Raw genomic sequence first — 6,313 nt, 5'->3', positions numbered from 1 at the left:
GGAGGACTAAATTAAAAAGGGAAGAAATTTGAGGGCAAAACGATAATTTTGTACAAAGTTTGGTCAAAGCTTCCAAAGGAAGCTTTAACTGTCATTCTTATTAGTCTAAAACCATCCTTATCTCCTCCAGCAAGATATTTCTTCTTCATTCTTGAAGCTTCCAACGCCATTCTCTCATTCTCCCATGGAAAGTTAATTTTTTTTCATTGTTTTCTTTTCATTTCCTTTCTCTTCTTGCTTCTTACTTCTCCCAACTCCATGTCCACCAAAGTTACAACTTCTAACCCCAATTTCCAGAACTTCCAAACTCAAGGAGAGAGAAAGAAAAATCTCTCTTTCTTTCCTCTATTTTCTATTTCTAATTCACTTTCAACAACACTTGGATTTTTGGCTTCAAATCTTCATTTTCGAGGTTGAAAGGTATATATTTCCAACTTTTGGAATCTTCGAACTTATGGTTATATTTTCAGATTTATTTCCTAATTTCTTCAAATTATTTTTCTTGGAAAGATTAGGTTTTTCGTTGATTTTCATGCCTCCGAGCTCAACAAGGTAAAGAATCTTTACATTTGGAAATAGTTGATATGATGGGTTTGAGAAATAGACTAGAAATTTAGGTTAAATGTTAGGTTAGAGGGTAGGTTACCTAATGTAAATTTATTAGAATTATTAGATTTAAATTTATGACTTAATTGAGGTTGTTATGGTTTCTTGATAAATATAGGTTTTAATGGTATTTTGGGACTACCTAGATTACAACTTTGTCGGTGTTAGTTTTGTTAGGTGAGTGAACTTGCATTAAAATGTTTTGGGATATACATATTTATGTTTCATTGAATCCCTTAAAATGTTTTATTGGTTTTTCTTCAAAAAACTTGCACGGGAACAAGCCTTTATGAAATGTTTTTATGTTATGAAATGGATAGTGTGATAAATTCATATGTTTCTGTATAATGTTGATATATATATATACTATGTCATAAATGGTACCATTGTGTGACAATTGCAACTGTGCATGTGCGGGGTGAGTGTGCACTTGTCGGTGATGACGGTGGTGAGGGAGATGGATGGTGATACTACCCGTGTGCACGATGTGGGGGGATATATAGGATGGCATTATCTGTGCATGATGTGGGGGGATGCACATGAGTTGGGTGAAATACAATGACTTCGGCTATGTGCATGTTGTGAAGGGATGCACATGAGCTAGGTGAGATGGGGTGTCTGGCCATGTGCACAATATGGGGGGATGCACATGAGCTGGATGAGATGTGGTGGTATACTAATTGATATATGCTTAAGTATATGTATATGCAATAGAAAGATCATGATTATAATATGTGATTATATGGCATGATGAATGTTGAAAATTTCCCATTTACTTGTGAATTGATTTTATTACAACGAGAAACATTCTGTTTATACTGCCTTGCTTAGATGATTGCTGGAAATTTCCTCTCTTTCCAATTTCATGCTGAATATGGTTCCTTCATCATTAAATGATTTAATAACCAGGGGTTAAATGGAGGGATTTTTAATAAGAACTTGAACTAAGTTGCATTGTTTTTGAACTCAAGTGCATCATGATTTCTAAACTTTCCTTAATGTTGCTTGTTCCCTTCTTATGTTCACTCACTGAGTTTATACTCATGTTTTTAAACTTCATGATTTAGGTTTTTTTTCTTCTAAGTCAAAGGTGATTGGATCCTAGGACGAGGTGTTCCTCACTATCCATTACTCGATAGGTTTACCATGACATTAGATGTTAGCAACCATGCCCAAAGTCACTCCGCTGACGGTCAAGGTCTAATTATGTGTATATAAATACTTGATGTGAAATGTTAAGATTCATTTGTTAATCTATATATGTATATAATGGTTGTTGATGCCATTATGAATGTATGATTGGGTTTTGTGAATTGTTTTCAAAGGAACTATATTTGAACACTACGAATTTTGGATTTTAAAAAAATGTGGATTAATGTATAAGATTATATAAATAGGCTTGCTTGGGCTTAGTGCGCTGAGCCCATTGGGCCCTTACGCCGGTCATGGCCCGAAAATTGAGCTGTGACAATCACAACCAACTCAATTTACATAAATGTAATGCTAAAAGCTATTTCCTAAGTCAAGCTCTACTAGTTTTTCCTATTGACTAGCCATTTATTTGTATTACTCTAGTCACATTAGAAATAAATAAACAACTCTCCATAATAAAATAGCCCCCAAATCAAATTATTGACCTTTATCAATAGATTGGAAATAAACCCAAACTTATTACTCACCTTAGGGTTTCTTTGTAGTTGAATTCCTTTTTAAAAGCTTTCATACTATTGTGAAAAATCTCTTTTTCTCTCTCTAAAATGTCCAACTAGTGAGAGAAAATATTAAGGAAAGGCTTTTAAGGGTTCTTGAGGTGTAGAAGTAGAAGAGCATGAGAACCCTATGAAAAGGTGTAGAAAAACATGAGAAATGGAGCTAATTTGGGAAGCTTATAAAGGTTTCAAGGGAGGTTTCCATGGAAGGTGCAAAGAAACATGAAATGGAGAGAAGGATGGAAGGAAGAAGAAGAGCTACTGGAAAAATGAGAAGAAGCTGCTGGAGAGTTAGATATTTATGCCTAAAGTTTTATCCAATTTTTCAAATAAATTACCAAAATACCCTTAACAAGGTTACTTTGTCTTCCCCTTACCTTTATGCAATCTTTTTACTTCTTTGACACTGAGACAAAGTTTATAATAGTCTAGGAATAATCGGGTGCATAAAAACGTAAAAATTTAAACTCGAGATGAAAAATGACATTTTGCCCCTACTATGAAAATTATCAGTATTTCTATCTTCTTCATTCATTTTACGATCATTCATCTATTCCTTAGGCCTACTTTGGACTTAATAACATTAGAAAGCTACTTTCAGGAGCTCACCATGAGAAATGACGAAATTACCCTTGATCCGTGTTATCGTGTCTACTTCTAATTACGTGTCTATGAAGGTTAAGGTTTCACAATTCATTCCTATAGTTATAGCATTAGCTTTATAGAGAGTTGTGAAACCTTTTTCATAATCTCCATGTTACTGTGAAACCTTGACCTCCACAGACACGTAACTAAAAGTAGACGCGATAACACAAACTACAGGTAATTTCATCATTTCCCTTAGTGAGCTCTTAGAAGTGGGTTTTCTAATATTAGTAACGCCTAAGTAGGCATAAGGAATAAATGAATGATGTATATAATAATGAAATAAACGAAGAAAATTGAAATAATGATGATTTTCATGGTATGGGCAAAATGGTCATTTTGAGCGTCAGGTCTAAAATTTTAAGTTTTTATGAACCTGAGTACTTTTAATCTATTATGGACTTTTTCTTAGTGTCAAAAGAGTAAAAAGTTTGAACTAGGTGAAAGAAGAAGGCAAAGTCAACTATTGAATGGCATTTTTGTAAATAAAAGGAACTTTAGTCAACTATAGGATAAATATAAAAAATTTCCAGCAGCTTCTTTTTCTTCTTCCCATCTCTTCTCTCCATTTCACATTCTATATCTTCCATGGAAGCCTCCTTAAAAACCTCCATAACTTTTTAAAGTTAAACCCTAATTTTCATGCTTTTGTGCACCTTTTCACAAAGTAATTTGTGCTCTTTTACTCTTTCACCTTAAAACCCTCAAAAGTCTTACCTTAATACCTTCTCTCACTAGCTAGGTGTTTTAGAGAGAGAAGGAGAGACTTTCTATAATAGTTGAGAAATTTTGAGAAGGAATTGAATTACAAATCTACGAAGGTGAGTAATGAAATTGAGTTGATTTTTGAGTTGTTGAGAATGGATAGTGGCTAGATTTGTGAGTGTTTCGTAGTTGAGGTTGTTTATTCATCTTTAGTGTGACTAGAATAGTGAAAATAAATAGCCACTTAATGGTAATTGGAAGCTAGTTAGGAATAGCTAGTAGAACATGATTTAAGAGATAGCCTTTAGCATTTATAGTTATGTGAATTGAGTTGATTGTGATGCTATTGTGTGTGATAGGTTCCAACGAGGCCTCACACCTCCATATGGAGCATTAGCAGAAGTTGGAGTAGATCCACAAGCATTAAGAAAGACATGTGAGTGAACTTGGATTAAAAATGTTTTGGAATAAATAATTATGTGCTTGATTGAATCACTTGAAGTATTTTATTGGTTTTTCTTTAAAATTGCATGAGAACAAGCCCTTGATGAAACGTTGTATGTTGTGAATGTGTAATATGATGAATCCTTGTGCTCCTATATTATGTGGATATATATATATATGTTGTGTATGGATAGTTAATATTGTGTGATAATTATAACTGCGAATGTGTAGTGTGGGAGTGCACATGCTGGTGATGACGCGGTGCGGGAGTGTGAATGATGATATTGCCTGTGCGTGATGTGGGGGAGCACATAGTGGCATTAGCTATGTGCGATGTGGGGGTGCACATGATGACTTTGGCTGTGTGCGGTGTGGGAGTGCACATGAGCTGGGTGAGGCGGTGGTGGTATATGTGTTTATATATGTATATATATTTGCTATATAGAAAGGTTTGGAATTAATATATATTTGCATTGAATATTGAATATTGAAATTGTTAAATGCTTCCAAATTGAATTGCATTGTAGCAAAACTGGATTTTTATTATGACAAAAATTCTTCTAACTTAATTTCCCTATTTCTCGTTGTAGCGAAATTCATTCTCGTTGAAGCGAGAAACTCTCGGGTGCTGGGGAATTTCACGGCTCAGGTTTTCACTGCAGCAAAAATGCTTTCTCGCTGGAGCGAGAAACTCTCGGGTGGTTAGGTAAAAAAATGTTACCCGGATTTTTGTTGCAGTGAAAATGCATTCTTGTTGCTGTGAGAAACTCTCAGGTTGTTGGTTCAAAATTTTGCCCTAAAATTTGCTGCAGCAAAAATTCATTCTCGCTACAGCGTATGCCTTTTTGCTGCAGCGAGATTCGTTCTGCTATGCTTGCCTTGCTTGAACTCTGCTATACTTTCACTCTTTAACTTCTTTATTGATCATGGATTTTTTCAATACTAAGGCATTAAATGATCAAGAGTTGAATTAAGGGGTTTTAACAAGAAATTGAGCTAAATTGCATTGTTTTAAACATAGTGCATCATGTTTTCTAAAACTTCCCGTATTAATGCTTGTTCCCTTCTTATGTTCACTCACTAAGTTTATACTCTTTCTTTTAAATTTCATGTTTTCAGACTCAGAGACTGTTGGGACCTAAGTTGAGGCGTTCACGTGCATTCACCCTTTTGTAGGTATTTTGGCATTCAGTAGCTGTACGCTCACCCAAGGTCACTCCGCTGGTCGTCAGAAGTCTTTTGTATGTATATATATATACTCGATGTAAATCGATAAGATTTAGGTTACAAACAATAGATGTATATTTGGATTGATGACGCCATTATGAGATGGCAATGAATGAATGACAATATTTTGGGTTAATACAAATATAAATATTTAGTTGTCATGTATGTTACTAAAATACGCATAGTTGAGAATCAAGATTTGTGGTTTAGGAATGGTGACGTAAGGAAATGATGAACAAGATTTCATAAAGAGGCTTGCTTGGGCTTAGCGGGATGTGCCCATTAGGCCCATGCACCGGTCATGGCTCGGGTTTTGGGCTGTGACAGTCACCTTGGCCAAGGACTTCAATAAGCTAATGTTAAACAAGAACTGATAGGATATATCTTCTAAAATACTTGAGGTAATGATTCCTATCTTGACCACTCATTCGCCTTCACATGCTTCATATTATACTTAAAAGCATCTTGTTTTGGCATCCTTGGTTAGGCACCTCTAAGGATGAAATCAAAGCATAGAACTCCACACACAAGACAACCTAGTGTCTCAAGTCTAAGGAGTATTTACACAACTGACACATGAAAAGTGTTGCATAGACACTAGAGTGTATTACCAAATGCACTTCTCATGGCGGGTCATGTTCAGTGAACTTGCTCTCGTAGGCAAACACCTATATTCTAGTTCCAAGTAGCTCTATACTTTAATCTATGAGATTGATTGCTTACTTCTAAAGTCAGAAACATAGAATATACCAGTCTCTAAGCATCATTGATGTCCAATTTTAATGATACATTGACCAGGAACATTTTGAGATTATGCTTTGATGCATAGGGATCGCATAATTGCATCCCATTATAGTTTCTTTGCAAGGCATATTAATCTCATGGAATTCATCAAATTAGACTTATAACTCATTATAATTGATGGCTTATTGATGAAGGAAAACCTCTAATCATTCAACATGAATGATATTGTTGCA

The 6,313-nt window shown here is 34.9% G+C and overlaps 1 long non-coding RNA gene across 1 annotated transcript; it reads left to right on the top strand.

Moving 5' to 3' along the window:
* Positions 516 to 5,460, top strand: LOC108660920. The gene is made up of 4 exons (XR_001926634.1): positions 516 to 552; positions 4,025 to 4,101; positions 4,700 to 4,815; positions 5,229 to 5,460. It is a non-coding gene; the product is annotated as an uncharacterized LOC108660920 (long non-coding RNA).

Source organism: Theobroma cacao, chromosome 2, assembly GCF_000208745.1.
Source record: "Theobroma cacao cultivar B97-61/B2 chromosome 2, Criollo_cocoa_genome_V2, whole genome shotgun sequence".
Lineage (NCBI taxonomy): Eukaryota > Viridiplantae > Streptophyta > Magnoliopsida > Malvales > Malvaceae > Theobroma > Theobroma cacao.
Note: the sequence above shows the minus strand (reverse complement) of the source record. Positions and strands in the feature narration are given on the sequence as shown.